This window comes from Rutidosis leptorrhynchoides, chromosome 2, assembly GCF_046630445.1.
Source record: "Rutidosis leptorrhynchoides isolate AG116_Rl617_1_P2 chromosome 2, CSIRO_AGI_Rlap_v1, whole genome shotgun sequence".
Classification (NCBI taxonomy): domain Eukaryota; kingdom Viridiplantae; phylum Streptophyta; class Magnoliopsida; order Asterales; family Asteraceae; genus Rutidosis; species Rutidosis leptorrhynchoides.
Window position 1 is genome coordinate 688727083 of NC_092334.1, and position 23256 is coordinate 688750338.

Sequence of the window (23256 nt, forward strand, 5' to 3'; positions counted from 1 at the left end):
TTATACTTATAGATTATAATTAATCTATTTAATAAATGTAAATACAATAATAATAGTAATTTAATTATAATAGTAATAATACTTTTTATTTTAAAAAAATTAGGTATACACTTATATTTATTTTTATATCTATATATGTATTTACATTTTTATTTACACACAATTGTTCGTAAATCGTCGGTAATAGTCAGGGTTAAATGAGTTCATTCAACAGTTTAAAAAAATTTTGAGACTCAACATTACAGACTTTGCTTATCGTGTCGAATTCATATAAAGATTAAGTTTAATTTTGGTCGGAAATTCCCGGGTCATCACAGTACCTACCCGTTAAAGAAATTTTGTCCCGAAATTTGAGTGAGGTCGTCATGGCTAACAATAAATATGTTTCCCAGACGAATATGAGCTGATAATTAGAGTTTTATCATTATTGAATAATACAGATAAAATAATTCAATTATTCGAAGAGCGCGAATGAAGCTATCACAAAAGAGTGAAATGAATAAATGAAGTTTCATTTTAACTTTTGACATTGTCTTGGTTGAATTCCGGAATTCAAGGGATTTAAAGAAAATCTTCGAAATCTAAAAGATTTGATTCTTCGACGAGTAAGGAAATTAAGATCTCTATAATTAAATACGGTGATCTGCCTCGATTACTCTGTCTGATATTTCCATTATAAATTAAACTTTTTCCGTTCCATAACTTTTACCACTCCTATACTCAATTCCCAAATTCAAAAGATTGTTAAAATGCTTAATCCAGTTCTGATCCTTGTCCTTATCCTGACTGTCGTAACAATCATTCTCCATTTCCAACTTTCACAGGATGAATCTGTTTATTTCTACTATGCTCTAGGGATTATTGTATTTATAATCCTCCCGTGTCTTTATATTGCTATACGCACTGATATCCACGGTTTGTAATTTCTGTGTTATTGTTGGGCTTTATATTCTCCCTTATATTTGAAAGTCCTTGCTTCTGTCTTCAGTAATCATTGTTATCCACAGTTAATACTCTCTCCTATTTGCTACAATTTATACCCCTCATTTCTATTTCGGAGATTCATTCTTTTATTTTTCTTTTCCCGACTTTAAACCAAGCGAATAATGGTCCAGAATTCGTAAGTAAGGAGTTTCGAATGAACTTAATGTTCTAAACGAGAAAGAACGTAATAGCACGATTTGATTTGTCAAATTACCAGAATCACTGAGAATAGAACTATCAAGAATATATTTTCTTGATATGTTCAGAAGTTAATCAGAATGAAAGAGTTATGTAACATGACACATGATGACGTTATAATCTGTGAATCATCATGTCCCATTTAGAAACTCAGCATGAATTAGTGTAATATAATCACGTTGATCAAGTGTCATTATATTATACTAACTCATGCATCAATTCCCAACATTACTTCAATAACATTCATATTTTAAGCTTGAAAGTTTACAGAATATAGAAACTAACAGTTTCTATATGATGTAATACTGATAGCACGAAGAGATTAATGATTTCAGATAAAAATAGTTACAAAAATATCTCTAGAAATATGGAGGATATTTATAATGAAAGATACGATGATATCTTGAAATTTCTAATATCGATGGATGATGATGAAGATTTATCCGTAAGGGTTTAGATTCGGAAGCAAGGTATTCGCTAAGGATTTTATCAGAAACAGAATCATTTAGATTCTTTAAAGTCAAATTTATTCTTTGTGATTTATCCACTGCTTTCTTCATAATTTCGCATAATCTGCTTTTCGGTACTAAATTTTTCTATTGAATGTTTCCAAAATAATGATACACAGGAAGCACGAAGAGGTATATAATTTCGGACGAGAATATTTATGAAAATATCCTCAGAAATATCGAAGATATTGATGATGATATTTTGGAATTTCTAAGTTCGATGGTTGATGGAGAAAGATTTTCCGCAAGATTTTAACATGACTTCGGAGCAAGATATTCTGTAAAGATTTCAATGGATCCAGAATTACCTGAATCCTTTGAATATAGGGTTTGGTCATTGTATTTGTCCTTGGTCTCCTTCATGGGTAGCTCGATCTGTTTTTCAATACCCAATTTTCTATCGAGCGTTCCTAACACTCCTTTCTTTATCATTAAACTTTTGGACGTTTAGACCACCTATCATTTTTCTGTTTCCTCTGCATATAATGCTATGATATCTGAATCATCGGTTATTAATTCGAGGTGGTTTCAGGAGAATTGTGTTTTTAGATGATTAAACGCTGATGGTAATATGGTGGAATATGAAAGGTTCCCTGGTAACAATAAAAGAGCACGCGTATATATCAACGTTATAATAAGGTTGTTTCGTACGAAAAGTCAAAGTTGACTTGCTGGAGCTGTGTCAAAATTTGCTAATTTGGAAAGGGATTATAAAGTTATTTTCGGTAATAATAATGCTAAAGGAATTAGCACAGCTACACGTTAAACGTTTACTCAGTTTCTGAGTGTTTTCAAGTGCATAACTATATGCATCGATCTTTTCTTCAGTAGATGAAGTGCGGTTGGTTCAACCTCTTAATTGAGACGTTTTTAAGAATCATGAAAGGTTTGAACGCAGATTGAAATCATCAAGATACAAATGAGGTTTAAGATGCAATCAAGTGGCAAACTTGAAGAATTGTTTAGTTTCATATGTTATAATCAATATTTTAATTCATTTTAATTGTCCAATATTATTAGTCCACAGTCGATAGTCCACAGTTAACAGTCTAATAATTTATATATAGTTTAATATATAATGTTCGAATTAATTAATAAATATCGTGACCCGTGTACATGTCTCAGACTCGATCACAACTCAAAGTATATATATATTATATATAGATGGGTCGATATGATATGTCAAAACATTGTATACGTGTCCCGATATTTAAAGAGCGTAAAATAAATAACAGAAACTAAATGACGATAAATAAAGTGCGTAAAGTAAATAACAGAAATTAAATGACGATAAATAAAATTGCGAGAATGTAAATTGCAATAATTAAATTGCGATAAATAAAATGTAATCAGTTAGCTAGGAACAATTAGCTAGGAACAGTTAGCGTGGATTCTTAACAAAATTTCTCATAGTTAATTTTTTTTTTCTTTCTAATAAATTTTATTTTGTCCAATGTTCTCTTCATTATGCCACTTGTTGGATTCTGATAGGTCAAAATCCAAATATGAAATTGAATGAAAATGATTATTCTGTGGTGAGCGGATACGTATATCAGTGGTTGTAAGTAGGATAGTAAATGATTGTTGAATCAGATTCGAAGAATGTACAGTGTAACTTATTAATGTAAAATCTAAATATTCTTCGGGTATTACCTACCCGTTAAAATATTTTCACCATTAACAGTTTGTACAAAAGAATTTTTTAATTACAAAATTTATGAAAATATATATAACTATATATTTTCTTCAGATGTAATCATGAATTTAATGAGTTAATATGATATTAAACTCATTTGCTTTTCGGTTGGAACTAGAATAAATAATCTCTAAAACTTTAGAGATTACATATTCGCCATGTCGAACGAAGATAAATGAGGTAGAACGATACGTAGAACGAAGATCATACTCGAAGTACAGATAGTGATATTGAAGCATGGATTGTTGATGGTACTGGTGCTGTTACTGATGGTACTGTTGGTGCCGGTGATGTTGCTGAAGCTGGTACATTTTGCACCATATTCTTCGAATTGATTATTCGAGCGCGAAGTTCGTTGACCTATTACTCCAGGATGATTGTCGGTCAGAACGAGCGGATGAGTAAGGTTTCAAATTGTGGATAGAATACAATCATGTCGAGCTACTCTGGAAATGAGGGTGAAGATGGTGTTTCAGATTGGTTCGTCAGTGAATGTTTCAAGTTCTTCTCCCATCGAACAATATGGTGGTGAAAGGGATCAATTCTTCTTGTCTCCAATGATTAAGTAGACTACGAACTCATCATATGAATTGGGGATGGCTGGTTGGTTGATTCATTCTGGTGACGCTGTTTTCGGAGCTTAGGTGAACGTCCACGTAGGAATAGCTGTCGGAATAACTATCAAAATAGTTATCGGAATTCGAGGGACTCGAACTGGTTGCAGGATTCATCTCGTACGATCAGATGGAGCACTTTCGATAAGAAATAGATTATAGGATGCAGATTAGTACCCTGCAATACATAATTTACATATGCATATAATACTAAAATCCCATAAATTACGGAGGAATCTACGGAAGTTGTCAGGCAAAGTTACAGTAACAGATACGCTAAGATATAAAGTAGCAGATACGCTAAGATATGAATTTTTGTCTATATACTATTCATGCAGTCAATGCAATAAGATGTGTCTAGACTAAGAATAATAGGCAGGTAATTTACTAAGGATGATAAGCGAATGATTTCTGACAAAAATGATAAGCAAAACTTTTGACATGCAGACACGGTCGAAGTCCAGACTCACTAATGCATCCTAACGACTTATCAGTTAGTCACACTAATGCAGACCCTGTTCACTAAGACCACCGCTCTGATACCAACTGAAAGGACCCGTCCTAATCCATCCGGACGAAGTCCATATCGATTATACATGATTCACAACAGTTGATTACATCGCGAGGTACTTGACCTCTATATGATACATTTTACAAACATTGCATTCGTTTTTAAAAGACAAACTTTCATTTACATAGACAGTTGACAGACATGCATACCATTTCATAATATATCCAAATATAATTGACTTAATAATAATCTTGAAGAACTCAACGACTCGAATGCAACGTCTTTAGAATTATGACATGAATGACTCCAAGTAATATCTTTAAAATGAGCAATTACACAGCGAAAGATTTCTTTCGTACCTGAGAATAAACATGCTTTCAAGTGTCAACCAAAAGGTTGGTGAGTTCATTAGTTTAACATAAATAATCATTTCATAATTTTAATAGACCACAAGATTTCATATTTCCATTTCTCGTAAACATACGTCCCATGCATAGAGACAAAAATATCATTCATATGGATTGAACACCTGGTAACCGACATTAACAATATGCATATAAGAATATCCCCATCATTCCGGGATCCTCCTTCAGACATGATATAATTTCGAAGTACTAAAGCATCCGGTACTTTGGATGGGGCTTGTTGGGCCCGATAGATCTATCTTTAGAGTTCGCGTCAATTAGGGTGTCTGTTTCCTAATTCTTAGATTACCAGACTTAATAAAAAGGGGCATATTCAGTTTAATAATCCAGCCATAGAATGTAGTTTTAAGTACTTGTGTCTATTTCGTAAAACAGTTATAAAAATAGTGCATGTATTCTCAGTCCCAAAAATATATATAAAAAAGGGAATAATGAAACTCACACATATAAATATTGTAAAACAGTTAATAAAGCATTTGCATGTATTCGCAGTTCAAAATATATTTCAAAAGCATTTAATAAAGCAGTTGTAAAAACAGCGCATGTATTCTCAGTCCCAAAAATGTAAAGAGCAAAAGGGAATCAAATGAAACTCACCTAATGTATTTTGTAGTAAAAATACATATGACTATATTGAACAATGCAAGGTTGGCCTCGGATTCAAGAACCTATATCATTCATATGTATATTAATACATATAATCGTATTCGAACAAATTTATATAGTATAACTTGAATTATATATTATACTTATTTAGTTTGTGTATATATTTAAAATGTTTAATATCTATATATTTAGTTATATTAATATATCTCTATATATGTATATGGTTAGTATTAAATGAAATATTTTTAATTCATTATATATATAAGTATTTATATAAATAATGTTATTATATTTGATATGTGATATATAAACTTTTAATATGATTATAATATATGTATTAAGTATATTTTTAGGTACAAAATATTTATTTGTAACGAAAATGATAGTTTTGATAATAATGATTTTCTAATAATAATAATAACTTTCTTAATATTGATAATACTACTATTAATAACGATATTGTTAAAATTAATACTTATGTTAATAATAATAATATTAAAACTAATAATTACGATAATGATATTTATACCAATATTAGTGAGAGTAATAATAACTTGTATTGTTTTATAATAACACTAATAATAATCCTAAACATATTCATAATAATAATAGTATTAAAATGGTACATTTATTAATATTTACAAAAATAATAATAAGTTGCATTATTTTGTCACTAAATATAATGTTTATAATGATAATTTTATTATGTTACAAATAATGATAATAATAATAATAATAATCCTAATGCTTAATAATAATGATAATACTAAGTAATTATAATAACTTTAGTAATAATAACAATTATAACAATAGTAATTAGTACTAATAATAATAATAACAATAATAATAATAACAATTACAAACCAACAACAACAACAACAACAACAACAATAATAATAATAATAATAATAATAATAATAATAATAATAATAATAATAATAATAATAAGTAAATAAATAAAGACTACCTCAAATAAAAGGAGTCCCAAAAAAATACTTACCCTCGCCCGGGCTCGAACCCTTGACCTCTTGTACACCCGAACATCCTCTAGACCATGGCTCCATTTATGCTTTTCTCAAATATATTGGATTCCGAATATATTTATCTATATCCTATCTGTTTCCCTTTCCTCTCCAACCCACAATCCAAATGATCAGAGATCGAGCCAACAAGATAACCACTCATCTAAATGGTTTTAGGATTTTCCAACAATTTATAATCAAACTAAATTGACCTTGAATTACTATGAAAAAAAAAATAATAATAATAAAAAAAAAGAAGAAAACAGCATAGCTGCTGTCGCAGCTCATTTTTTTAAAAAAAAAACTTTGATTTCAATTTTGGATGCGTAATTGACTATGACTATAACATGAAATATTTTGTATATCGTTCATAGAAACTAGTAGAATCATCAATTTAACTTTATCTAGAACAGATATATCGAATTTAATCTAAGAACAATGGTTGACTTTTTTTACAAAAATACTTTGACTCCTAAATTCTTGAACGTTAGTAAGAATTGAGTTGTGAAATTTTGCAGATGCGTTAAGTAAGGGATTCCTAACACATCTGTGTTTTTAGTTTTTAAAATAGATATGAAATTGAGTTTTTGATAAAAATTGTTCAAGAACTGGGTAACGAGCTTGTTCTTGAATTTTTTTTTTTAAATTCATCAGATAATAGAAGTTGAAGGAATTGTAATAGATGTTGATAATGGACAACAAGTAGATTTAATCAGTACTACAGAATGATCGTTCATGATTATTGGAGTTGAGTGACGACAGGTAATCACAAGCATAACAGAGAAATAGAAAAAAAATATAAAATTGATAGAGATATTCGCATACTTATCTGTATTTATAAATTATTAATAATTAATAAATGTATTAAATTTAATAATATGTTAATATTAATAATAACCTATTGTTAGATAATATTACCTAATTCTTAATTAGTGATTTCACAAAATTTAATAAATAATATTCATAAGTAATAATAATTAATACTAATAATAATAAAAGTAAAAAAAATATCATAAAACTAATTATAACCAATTAATATTAATACATAATTATTTATTTATACAAAATGCAATATTATAACTTTTTACATATAATACATATTATTATTATTTTTTTTATGAATAACTGTGTATGAAAATTTATATATATAGCACGTAGTAAACTACTATCGTTAATATAATTATTTGTTATTAACCTCGTAAATAAAACGAGTATTTCTAAATATTGTATTCAAAGATCTATATTAAAATACCATATATTAACTTGAAATTTTCATATATTAATATTACAATTTATTAACTATGTAACATTTAATAATATATAATGTAAACAATGAAATTCTTAATAATAATAATAATAACTAATGACACTTAAATTGTAATTAAATTGTACTTGTAATTATTCTTACCATAATATTTATACTTATAGATTATAATTAATCTATTTAATAAATGTAAATACAATAATAATAGTAATTTAATTATAATAGTAATAATACTTTTTATTTTAAAAAAATTAGGTATACACTTATATTTATTTTTATATCTATATATGTATTTACATTTTTATTTACACACAATTGTTCGTGAATCATCGGTAATAGTCAGGGTTAAATGAGTTCATTCAACAGTTTAAAAAAATTTTGAGACTCAACATTACAGACTTTGCTTATCGTGTCGAATTCATATAAAGATTAAGTTTAATTTTGGTCAAAAATTCCCGGGTCATCACAGGCTCTGCCCCTTGGACCCCGCCAGGGGTTGCCACCCCTTGGACCCCGCTTATCGGGGGCGCTGCCCCCGAACCCCCGTCATAATCAAGATAAGTTCAAACAAGTGTGCACTCCACACTTCCCCAAACTTGTTCGATATTTATCAACATTATTTTGGTTACAAATTAATCCTATTACACTTAAATCATATTGGTGACATAAATCACAATACATTATAGATTGTAAGTATATATGTCAAAGAACGTTACATATAGTTATCGTTTTGAAAACTTAAGTTAGTGGTCTCAAAGTATACTTATAACTCATTGTTGTTAGTTCACAATGAAATATTAAACCATCCTTAAATCATGTTAAATATGTATAGATATGTACATATACATAATCGTATAATTATCGTGTGTTATATAGTTCGTGATATCATCGGTCAAATTGGACGGTCAAACGTTGTGTAAAACTCTTTTCAAAAATATAAGTCTCAACAGTTTGGATTGCTTATCATGTTGGTAAGGTTTAATTTATGTAAATATTAATCTCATAAGTATAGAACGATCGGAAAATTCCGGGTCGTTACACAACACAGTGTTATCATGCATAACTTTAAGTGATCTCACATGTTAACATATGAAACTGAGTCTGATCTTCTATTAATTTGATTATTGGCTTATAAGATTTTGTTGACTTCATATAGTAGTTGCAAATTAATTGTTTAATATATTCTCTTAAGTATTCAATGACCTGGTGGTGTGTGGATAATAATGCAATGAATGTTGAAAGTTGAGTGGAGACAACTGGATGGAGTGATAGATATAAATAATAGAGTTAGTTACATGTTTAAATCACATAGTACACTTTTTTTTTATAAATTCACGGAGTAACAATCACTTTGATAATAATTATAATATAATAATAATTAATAATTTAAACGTGTGAGAAAGTTAGCCGTCACCATTCACGGATTAAATTTCGTTACTGCCAATGGGGCTTTGCCTCATTGGTCACCATGTTAACATGGTGTTCGAGGAGACCAGGGTTCGAGTCTCGGGGGGGGGGGGGATTTTCGTGAATTAACTTCGTGTGCTAACCACTAACATTGCCTTTCAAAAAAAAAAAAAAAAAAAAAAAAAAAAAAAAAAAAAAAAAAAAAAAAAAATTTCGTTACTCCGTTGTTAATCAGTGACGGATAAAAGTCTCCAGAAAAATTCCAAATTCTTATATTAATTATCTTTATTTATTTTAGTAATTATGGTATAAAATTTGATCATTAATTATTAACTAAAAATTACATTAGTTATTCACTCTCAACCCCAAGTAAAATATAAAAAGTTTTAAAATTCAACAAATAGTTCTTAAATACATTTTTAATAAGCCTAAAATTTATATTACTCATTTTCGGATCACCGTTTATTTTAAAATCACCTAAGTTTGAACTTAACTTATTTCAATAACCATCTAATGATAAACGAGTGCTTCTATCGTTTACTAAATAAATTCGGAGCTATATTTATATTCAATATACCTTATTCATATATATAGATATGTTTTAAATAATATTTATTATGTATTGTTTTATTTTACATAGTTAATTATAATATATTTCAAATTATTATTTATATATATATTTAAATATATACGTATCTATTTACAAATAGTTAATCGTGAATCGTCGGGAATAGTCAAAGGTCAAATGCTTTCATGAAATAGTTCAAAAATTCTGAAATTCAATTTAATAGACTTTGCTTATCATGACGAAATCATTATAAGATTAAGTTTAAATTTGGTCAAAAATTTCCGGGTCGTCACATCCTAGCTATTTGTAGCCTCTCATAACCTCAAAATTCACAAAAATATACCATACTAAATAAAGCTTTCAATAAAGCTAGCCTATTATACCATAAAGGTATAATAACCACCTATAAACCCTACACTTTACGCATACTAAAGTTCCAGCTAAAACTCTTCTGTTTCCATCACTACAGAAAGAATATATAACTTCAAAAAGACAAATATTAAAAGCTCCATAACCTCCACAAAAACCTACCACTCTTCACCTATTTTCCTGATTATGATCGATATTTAGACATTATACCTACTTAGGCGGTGAAGATTCAATTCTCGATCAATCCTATGACGATAAATGTAGACATTAGTGGCTAATCTAGTGCACCCCCAAATACTAGAATAGTTCACCCTAAACACTTGTGTGATGAGTGAACACCAGTGAGATTAGTTTAGTGATGTATATTCTACGCTTGCAAGAATTGGAAAGACAGTCTAGGAAATGTCATCTCTAATTTTAAAAATAGGAAAAGCATATTATTTATTTTATAAAACATAAGGAATGAACGTAACAGACTTTCGAGTTTTTATTTACTCAAATTATTATCGACCTTTTGCTTGAGGAAAGCAAAGTCTAATTGTGGGATACTTGATATCGCGTAAAAAGCCATGTTTTCACTAACAATATCTACTCATATTCTACATGTTTTCAAGCAAAATAGTTCATTAAATTCACTAATCCACTAAGTTTTTCTAAACAAGACTTTAAAAGCTCACTTTGCGGAAAAGCTGTAAAAATATCCTAAATTAGGGTTTTCTAACCTAATTTTAGAGAACCGACCTAGAAGACCATCACAAGAGCTCAAGATCACTAACCAGAGATGCCAAACTTATTCAAGAAATGTATATGAAGATCTATCAAGAACCTAGAAGCCCATCTGATTCATATACAAAGATTAAGAGGTTTCAAGACTTACACATACTGAAAAACACACACAAAACCCTAAACACATAATACTTCAAATACAACCACAAGAAACATTCAGAGGTGATTCAGAGGATTGTATGTGACTAAGGAACCCCAAGAAAGTGCATTTGCTAAAATTCAAGCCAAATCGTATACCGGTGCTTAAACAACGAACAATCAGGAATCCGTATACGACAATCATGGAACACAAATGCACAACTGGCCAAACAGTTACACTAGGTTGTGACCCAGTTGGTGAAGCTGGAGACCCAGTTACCAAAACTGGTGACCCAGTTACAACAACTGGCAACCTGTTTTGATAACTGACGAGTCAGGGTTTTAAACCGACGACTCGAAAATGAAAACTGGCGACTCAGAAATGGAAACTGGTGACCCAGAATCCAAAACTGGCGACCCATATTTGGAAACTGGCGACCCAGTTTAGAAACTGGCGACCCGGTTAAGAAAATTGGCGACCCGATTAAATAACTGGCGATTCGGAGCTTGAAACTGGCGACCCGTGGTTAAGCAACTGGCGACCCAGTCTCAAAACTGGCGACCCAACTTTCCTATAAAAGTAGGCCTCATACGTTCATATTTTTCATTCAGAAAACTGACTTCTCTCTCCCGCTATGAGTTTTCACCCTTCTTTCTCTCTCACAACATATTTCTGCAAGCTTAGGCTAGTTTAATATAAATAGTGTGAGTCTTGTAAGATCCTAAGAAGCTGTCTATACTTCTTAGAGTAAGAGTTGGAGCTGGGTCTTATGTAATATATGTCTATGAATAATACATAAGTGAATTACGGTGATAGCAAACATTGCAAGGATCATCTTTAATCATTTGTAAGCTATTTTATTACTACGTTTATTACTGCGATTATCTGAATTTATAATTATATAATTGTTATATGTGTTGTTATAATAATTATTAATGTATACTGCTATCATAATATTTATAAACATTATCCTCTAATATTCACTGCTGAATATTACATATATATCTATTAAATAATAAAATTATTAATATATCTTTTAAAGTATGAACTATAAACTTAACAAAACTATCGGAAACTATTTTTTACACTTAACATTAATTAACTTAAATTCTGGTCCACGATTACCTTTTCCAACTGTTTGTGTGGATAATGGTTTACTCAAACTTAAAACGACATAATTCTTATTAAACTCGTTAATTATCTTGGTTAACATTTCGGGTGAAATTGAAGTAATTATATTTATATAATTAAGGAAGGACTTGGCTATCCATAACGGTTGAGACAAACAGCTTGATTATGAAGGAGGTTTTTTAGTTGTGTACATATATAACTAAACAGTTCAAGACATTGCACTCGGTTTTCTTCCACCGTCTAGACCAAAGAACTTTCTACTGAAAAGACGTTAAGTATATTTAAATAGTTCACATGTTTTCTAAAACCATTTACTAAAACATTGTTGTAAGAAAAACTGTAATTAAACGAGGCTCCGTCTTACTCCGATAGCCTAAGATAAGGCCGTCTGTACTTTATAAGGGTGCGGTGCCGGGGACAGATAAGGTACCCTACAGTCAGAATCACCCATGGCTTAAAAAACTTACAATTATTTTTAAATGAAAAAAATTGAAGATATATATTATTTTTAAAATTATAAGTTTTAATATTATATAAAAAGTAATATTTATATTGAAATTTTTATAACTAGAAAATATATTAATTTAAAAAATATAAATATTAATTTTGTAAAAAAGTTATATAACTTATTGAAAAAAGTTAGATTTTTTCATGGTTACTTTTGTTTTTAATACCGGCTGCTTGTTTCTCGTCAACGCATCTTCGGATCATTTGATCAGGACAAATCTTGAACAAGTATGGGTCTTCCGTCTTCCCAATACGTAAAACTTTTTATCTCTGAAGAACTTTCGTCTTCGGGATGTGTTCATTCCTTTTCGTACTACTTCAGCAGCTAAGTAGTTGAGTATGTCAGCGTACCAAGGGGTGTCATTAAATTGTAATCCTCTTTCGGCTTGTCCTAAGCTCATAAAGTGCTCTTCATTTTGTTATGGTCATCAATTATTTTATTTAAAAATTATTTTGTTAACATAAAAAAATTTACTATAATTTTTTTTGAATTTTTTTAGAAAATATATAAAAATATTTTTTTATATATTTTAAAAATAAAATAATGTTAAAAATATAAAGAAAAATTAACATTATTTTATTTTCATTTTTGTTATTTTGAAAGGGTGGTCCGTAAATTAGACTTCTAGGCCCGACAGAGTTTTAGCGTAACAACAGTATAAGTTTCAGATAAAATATTCAACATGTATTAAACATTCATAACAGGTAGAAAATTATGAAAGATGAAAGCAACTCAATATAACAAATTCATATCATTAAGTTAAGAAAAGCATTCATCGTTTACAAACAAATTCTGGACGGTTAGAAGTGCTAACATCCTCTAAACCGCTCTTATTACAATCTTTGACGATCGCACCGGGTACTTAATTTCTTCCTCGGAGGTGAGAAGGCATGTGATAAAAGGAATATGGAAAGTAAACAAAATATTTATTTTATATTAAAAATAATTAAAAACTATTTTCTATATTTTTATTTTTTTTAAAAATAAATTAATAAAATTAATTTAAATATTAATTTATTTATAAATTTTTTTGATACAAAATTAAACTTTTTAAAAAAAATTAATGTATTTATATATACTAATATTATAAATATTAAAATAGTTTTAAATATTATTTTTAATGAAAATATTTTAAATAATTTTTTATTTTATAAAAAATATTAATAAATTATAAAAATATATTTATTTAATTAATATTATAAATTTATTCTTTGTATAAATAAATCTTAAGATAATATTTTAAAATAATAATATTAATATTTCAAAAAAAATATCACTTTAAGTTCAAATTTTTTTTAATAATATATATATAAATTAACCAATTTTACAAAATAAAAACTATTTATTAACAAATAATTTACATATAAATAAAAAACTATAAATTAATTATAAATTAAAAAATAATTTAGATATAATTAAAAAAATAAATTAAAGATATAATTATATTATAAAATTTATATAATTAAAATTATTTATTTTTATATATTTTAAAAATAATTATATATTTTATATAATATTTTTTCTTTTCTTTTTAAAAACAAATAAATCTTCTACAATATTATTAATTATTTAATATTTTTTTATATTTTAAAATATAATTTTTTATATTTTACTATATAGGTTTTTTTCATATTTTACAATATTTTTTTATAATACTTTTCTATTTAATATTATTTATTATTTTTAATTGAAAGAAGGTTTTCTTTTGATAAAAAATAGCTAGCAATTTTATTAAATTTTTAAAAATTTTATGATTTCTAAAATTTATAATTGATTATAATTAGTATTTTATAAGAATTTTATGAATTATTAACTTTAATAAATCATAAATTTTTACTAAATCAAAATTTAATTTGAAATTTTTTATTTTTTATATTTAATAAAAGAAGTAACTAAAAAATTAATAAATAAAATAATAAGAAAATTTTATATTATTTTTTTTAATAAAAAATATTTATTTTATTTTTAAAATTTAAATTTTTTTTAAATAATCAATTTTTTTAAAATACTATATTTATTTAGTTTTTTTGGTAATAATTTTTTTCTTGTATAAAGTATTAAAAGTATTTAATAATTAATATACAAAAATTAAATATTAAAAATGGGAGGTGACTCACATATTACTTTTTGATTCATTTACACACTTTTGTCTCATAAAATTACAGTTATACTCCCAAGGAGTTGAACTTATATTATTATTATAATTATAATTAAGGGTAAAATAGTTAATTAGGTGTACATGAATCAAAAAGTGGTGTCTCATAATTGTGATTCTCACCTCCCATTAAAAATAGTTGATATTTTAAAATTTTTAATAATATAAATAATTTTTTTATATAAATAATATTATTGTAATTTTTTAATTATAAATTAATTTTCAAATATATTTTTATCAACTAAAAAAATAACTTAACAAAAAAAATTCATAAATATATTTAAAAACAATTAATTTTATTATTATTTTATTAATTTTCATATTTAAAATAAATCATAAATTTAATTAAATATATTTATTATTTTGATTAATTTTATTTTATTTATATTATAGAAAAATAATTCATTTATATTAATTTATGTTATTTTTCAAAAATATATTTTTAATATAATATATATTAAAAAAAAATTATATAAAAATAATACTATACAATACTTTTATAAAACTAAATAATATTTCTTTTTTTAAAATATAGAAAGTAATAACCCTAAGTGTCTTTTTAAAAAAAATTAATAACTCTTATATAAAAAAATTAAATATTATAATTTTTTTATTTTTTATATAATACTCCATTCGTTCCACGTTAATGGTTCAATATTCTATTTTTGAATGTCCCAAATTAATAGTCCACTTCTATAAATAGAAATGAATAAGAATTTTAAGTTCTATTATGTCCTTAATATATGTGGATAGTATTTAAAGAGAAACAAATAGTAAGGGGGCGTTTGGTTCGTGGGATTTCATGGGATTTGGAGGGATTTGCATTTCAAATCTCATGAAATCTCATGTTTGGTTGGAGGATTTTGTTGGAGGGATTTGTATTTCAAATCCCATGAAATCCTTTATATGAAAGATTTTAAAATCCTTTGTATATATGAGGGATTTGAAATCCCATGTTCTAAGATTTTATGTTTACGATTTACGTTTTGCGTTCACGTTTTGGGTTCGCGTTTCGGGTTCGCTTTTTGAGTCCGCGTTCCAGATTCGCGTTTCGGGTTCGAGTTTCGGGTTAGAGTTTTGGGTTCGCGTTTCGGGCTCGCGTTTCGACCTTGCGTTTCGGGCTCGCGTTTTGGGTTCGCTTTTCGGGTTCATGTTACGGGTTCGCGTTTCCTATAGGATTTCAAATCCCATGGGATTTCAAATCCTGGGAATTGAAATCCTTGAACCAAACGGCCCCTTAAGATACATTGCAAAGTAAACAGAAAGTACAGTACTTTTATGACATTTCTTTAAACTGTGTATTTTTTTGTCTGTGGACTATTAATATGGACAGAGGGAGTATTTTTTTCTGGCATTTGCGTAAAACATTAATAATTTATAAATATCTTAATTTATAAATGTAATAATTTTTAGAAAATAAATTATTATAAAAAAATATATATATATGTTTAAATAAAAATTATTTTTTAAGAATAATTTAAAAAAATAATTATATAAAATATTAAAAAATAAATTATAAATTAATAAAATATTTAAATATATAAAAAATATTATATTTTATTTGAATTATAATTAAATTTTAATATATATTTTAAATTTTCATATTGTTTTATCAAAAAAAGTTAATAAAAATTCTTAAATAAAATTAAATACTTTTTAAAAAAAATAATTAAAAAATTTATTTTTTAAATTATCAATAAAACTATATTTTTACAAATTATTAATATTTTTTAATGAATTGTTTTTATTTATTATTTTTAATATATGTTGAATAAATTTTTTTAGAAAAGTTTTTTTTTGATATTTTTTAATATTAAGTAGAAATAAATACGAAAAAAATTTATTTTAATTATTAATTTAAGGTATTATCATTAATTAACAATTATGCTTAATATTTTAATTAATAATTTTGATTAATCGATTCGACCACTTGTTTCAGAAGATAAATGGACAAGAATCATTAAATTTTATTAAATTTTTTATGAAAATTAATATTAAAATAATATTATTAAAAAATATTAATTTTATTTCAAATATTAATTTTTTATATAATTTCTTAATATTTATATTTAAAATAATTATATTACTTTTAAGCCCGACAGGGTTTTAGCGTAACAACATTATAAGTTTTAGATAAAATCAACATGAATTAAACATTCATAACAGGTAGAAACGTATGAAAGATGAAATTAACTCAATATAACAATCTTTAGCGTTCGCCTTCGGGAACTTAATTTCCCGCTCGGAAGTGAGAAGACGTAAAAACAGTATAAGTTTTAAATAAAATATTCAACATTTATTAAAATAATTACATTTTTTGTTGATTTTTTTATTTTAAAAAATAGTATATTATTTTTTATTCATTAATAAATATTATATTAATTTAATTTTTAATGATATTTTATCAAAAAAATATAAAAATAAAAAATTAGAAAAATATGTTTTTTTAAAATATATTATCTATTAAAAAAGAATAAAATTATAGCGTAGTTAAATATTATTTATGGCAATTTGTCAATAATTATGTGATAAAAGGAATATGGAAAGTAAAAAACAATTATTAATAATTTAACTTAAAAAATAAAATTTAAATAATACACATAATTATGTGGTAAAAGAAATATGGAAATTAAAAAACAATTATTAATAATTTAACTTAAAAAAATAAAATGTTAATAATACACATATAAATTAAAAAATTTAATTTATTAAAAAAAATTAGATATAAATATATTAATCAAGATGAGAAAATTTTTTATTAATATTTTAAAAAATATTTTAAATAATTGTAATATTTTATAAATTAATAAATAATTATTTTTTATATATTAAATATAATAATATAATTAAATTTATTAAATATATTTTGACAAAAATAGCTAGCTATTTTATTAAATTTATTATAAGTGTTTTAATTTCTAAATTTTGTAATTAATTCTAATAAAGATTTTTTTATAATTTTATGAATTGATGAATTATTAATTTTAATAAATCTTATAAATAAAAATTTAATTTAAATATTTTTATTTTTAACATTTTTTTATATTTAGTACAAAAAATAATTTAAACTTAATAAATAAAATAATAAGAAAAAACTTATGTTATTTATTTTAATATAAAGTAAATATTTATATTATTTAAAAATCTAATTTTTGAAAATTATTATTAATTTTTTAAAAATTATATTTAATTTAATGTAAAATATTATATTTTTCTAATTTGTTTTTTAAAAAACATTTTTATTTTATAAAAATTTTGAAATTATTAATTTTTTATTAATATGTTTTATATTTTAAATTAGTTTAAAATTTTTATTATTTTATAATAAATATTTTATTTATTATGATAAAATTAAAAAAATATTATTTTTTAAATTATATAAATATTATTTTTTTAAACTTAAATATTATTTTTTATAATTATTTAAAAAATAAGTATTAATTATGATATTAATTCCGGTAGATTCCGTGTCAAACATAACCGAATACGAAGAAGGTGCGGAAGGTAGTAGCTCTCCTACGACTTCGGAAATCGAAGACGTTTTTTCTACAAAAATAATAAAAATAGAATGAATCTAAACCCTAATGAGTCTCTTCAGGAATTGATAGTCCCTAATTTTTGTAATCCAAGGCGCCGGATAACTTCATCTAACCCTGAGATTTCATTGCTATTAGAAAAATTTAACTCAAATGAAAGGAATTCGACCCTCTTCATGATTTAAAAGGAAGATTCAGTCTAAATGAACTCATTCACATTGAAGATGAAATCCGACAAGAATACCCGACTATTTTAAGATATTCGTATTTAATTTAGTTCATTCCCGAGGAAAATCGATACATTGATGATCTAGATGCTCAATTCATTGGAAATCTGTTAAATTCCTCCAGAAGATTAGACGTCTAAAAAGAATTCATTATACACCTCTATTCTTCGAATTTTTCGTTTTCTAAGTTTTATTAGAATTTCATGAGTAATCTGCGCAATCATGTTCGATCTCTCCACAAGCTATCAAAAGAATGTGGGAAAGAAATTAAACCTAAGTGTCTAATCTAATTTTTTTAAAATCATATAATATATATTTTTTTATTTTTAATATAATATTTTTTTCCTGGCATTTGCGTAAAAAATAATAATTTATAAATATAACACTATAATGTATTTAATAAAAACTAAAATAAAATAATAGTTATTTGGAGGAAAATATTATTAATTAAATATTATTTTTTAACTGCCATATTACTAACATATTATAATATTTAATTTTTTATTAAAAATAAAATAAAATAAAATAAATAAAATAAATTTTAAAATATTTTAAATGATATTAAATTTATTTATACACATTAATATTTAAAAATAATAAATTTTTATTATATAATTTTATTCTATTTAAAAAAATTCATTCAAGTTATTTAATTTATTTATTTAAAAAATGATAACTTTTTAATAAAACTATCATTAAAAGATTTATATTTTTTTAAATTATATGTATTTATTAATATTATTAAAAAATTATAATATTAAAAATGTTTAATAAAAAAAATGATAAAAAAACAAAAAGAATAATATAAAATAAAAAGATATTGTATTTAAAAATAATAAATATTATATAATTATAATATTTATTATTTTTAAATTTTTATTATTGTTTAGTACAAATTCTGAAAGAAAGAAAGGTTATAAAAAATACAAGTGATTTGAGAAAAAAAAATTACAATTTCTTAGATTTGATAAAAAAATCTAAAATAAGTATAAAATTATAAATAAAAAGATATTAATTAAATTATTTAATATTTTTATAATTTATTTATAAAAAAACTTATAACTAAGTTTTGTTAATTATATTTAATAAATATTATTTTTCTTCATGTTTTATGAACAAGAAAAGATGTTCGCTATTTTCACTAGACGGATCACCTCCGATGATAAATTTTAGCCACCAGCTTAGACCGTCTCTAACGGCCGCGTGCTGGGCTTGTTTTGGAACCATCACGCCACCCAACACGGGTTAGCGTGGCATGCTGGGCTGGTGGGAGGCTCGCGTGCTTCAACCCAACACTTGAACATTTTGATCCGTGTTGCATGAATTGGTGACGTGGGAGGTTATATACCTTCCATTTTCAACGGATATATACATATATTTATACTTTAATAAATTAAAAAACTTAACTTTTATCTATAAATACAATATCAAACACAATTTAAAACACACTTTCATTTCTCTCATTATTAAACAATTTCAATTTCTCAACAAATCATTACTCAAAATGGATGCCTATTTAAAGCTCGTCGACGATGATTCTTCAGACGATGAAATGTTATTAAGTGTTATGCGTTCGTGCGCCGAAGAGCTAGACCGATAAGCTGGTGAGGGCTCAAGTCAGGGACCTCGACGACCTCCACGAGCCCGAAGCTATATTCCTAGGGATCGCGAAGGTGCAGCTAAACGTCTACACAGAGACTATTTTGCTGAATCTCCTACTTTTCCCGATAACAAATTTAAAAGACGTTATCGAATGCAACTGCAATTATTCGAGCGTATCATATCAGGTATACGCGACTACACTATTAATTCTTTACCCACACACTTTGCACATTTTAGGCACTCATACGACGCTATTGGTCATCAAAGTTTTAATATATATCAAAAGTGCACATCTGCATTACGACAGTTGGCCTACGGTACGCCGGGTGATATGTGGAACGAATATTTGCATATGAGTGAGCAAACCTCATTAAACTGTTTAGACAACTTTTGTTTGTGTGTTATTGATTTGTACCAAGACGAATATCTACGTAAACCAACTGCACGTGATATTTAACGAATATATGAAATGCACGAATACTGTTTAGTTATTGTAATGTCTTTTTAATTATCGTATTGTAATCTTTTAATTATCATATTGTAATTTTATATTTTTAGGAATTTTTAACTGTAATCATATTTTTATTATTAATTTTAGTGTGTTTTATTAAATTAATTTGTTATAATAGTAATATAACTAATTAAACAAAATAAAATAAATACATGAAAAATGAAAAAGAAATAAAAAAAATACCCCCAACACGCCACTCAGCACGCCACCCATTACACAGCAGTCTAGCAGCACGCTCATCAAGCACCCCATCCCCACCCAGCAACACGCCAACACTCCCCTCAGGGTTAAAAATGGTCTTAAGATAAAAACAATGGAAAAAGAGGATAAAAAAATTAAAATTTTAATTAATATTAAATTATATTGAAATATATTTTATGTTTATATTAAAAAATTAAATATTTATTTTAATTTCTTAAATTTAATGAAAATGGAGAGAGAATCATATTTGTTTTTCATACTTCAATTAAATTTTGTTTGTAAATAAAAAAATTTACAATATTTAATAAAAAACTTGAAAAATATTAAAAAAGTATTAATTTTACTTTATTTAATTCTTGTGGGATTAGGACCTCGACATAGATGTGACCTCTACGATATTACAAATATCAGCCAGATGAGTGATTCTTTCTCTATCTCACATCTTATCATCAGAAATATATATTTATAGTATTATCTACATTTATGATTTGTATGCGAATGCTTTGGGCCATTAATATCTAAATTTATAAGACAAGTAATATTTCAATTATATATTTTATTGAATAAATAACAAAAAATAAATCAAGAATAAATTTTTAAATTTTATAAAAATTTAATTTAATTTTAATAGTATTATATAAATTTTTATTTAATTCAGCTCCTCTGGAAGGTTATCAGTAGTGAATAGGTTGGCGAACTCAGTGGTGTTGGTAAAACCTAATGAAAATGGAGAGAGAATCTAAAATATTTATTATTGTAGTAATTGTTTCAAAATTATTATTTAAAAAATACAAAATTAAGAGAAATAATATTATAATAAATAATATAAATATTATTTTTAAAAATAAATTAAATTTTTTTACAAAAATATAATAAATAATATAAATATAAATATAAATTTTGTTTAATTAAATATTCTATTATACTATTTATATATAATTTAATATAAATTATGATTTTATATCTATAAATTGATAATATTTCTATTAGATTAAATTATAGCTATCGGATCGCAACTTGATGTACCAAAAATTGCAATTTCATTGCATCCAATATTTTTGTTCCAACAATCATATAAAGAATGGATGTGAGATAAATATTCTCATTCCTAGTTTCCTATACATTTTATTGAATATTGTTATATTATTTTATTGAGTATTTTGATTGATATTTAATTGTAGTGAAGTAAAAAAATATTGGAAACTCTCTCTTTTCTAACATAGAAAAAGAATAGAAAAATATTAGTAATATTAGTAATATACATAATTAGTATACATAAAAATTAGAATATAAAGAGTTCTTTTTCTTAATCTCATGAACAAGATCTAAGAATCCATTTTGTTGATGGAAGAAGAGATTAAATTTTAGTAATATACATAATTAGTATGCATAAAAATTTAGAATTATAATAAAATAATAATTAATAATAATATAATAATAATTAATTATATTTATAATTAATTATATTTATTTATAATAAAATAATAATAAGAAGGAATAATCAAATTCAATTCATGAATTTACCTAGGTGGTCAATTTGTGGGCCAATAAAGGATTTTTATCTTCGAAACCCATTGTAAGGGGTAGTGCACGAGAACAAAAATCATGTATAAATGATCGACTCTTTGGACGCCCCAAAAATACTACGAGTTGTTCGAAAATGGTCGAAGTAGTTGAATAGGAGGATTACGATGACTATAGCCCTTTGTAAAGTTACCAAACGGGAAAAAGATTTGTTTGATATTATGGATGACTGGTTACGTAGGGACCGTTTCATTTTTGTAGGCTGGTCTGGCCAATTGGTATTTCCTTGTGCCTATTTCGCTGTAGGGGCTGGTTCACAGGTACAACCTTTGTAACTTCATGGTATACCCATAAATTAGCTAGTTCCTATTTGGAAGGCTACAATTTCTTAACGGCCGCAGTGTCTACTCCTGCTAATAGTTTAGCACATTCTTTGTTATTACTATGGGGTTTCGAAGCACAAGGAGATTTTACCCGTTGGTGTCAATTAGGTGGTCTGTAGACTTTTGTTGCTCTCCACAGTGCTTTCGGACTAATAGGTTTCATGTTACGTCAATTTGAACTTGCTCGATCTGTTCAATTGCGACCTTATAATACAATCACCTTCTTTGGTCCAATTTCCATTTTTTTTTCTATTCTTGATTTATCCACTAGGTCAGTCTGGTTGGTTCTTTGCGCCATGAGAGAATTTCGAGAATGTATGAAGGCTATCCATATGAGTGATGTTAACCACTCTGGTTTGCATTATACTTGGAATCAAAGTCCGTTCTCTATGAATGGTATTATGAAGAATAATGATCGAGTGGTGGCTAATGATAGCTTC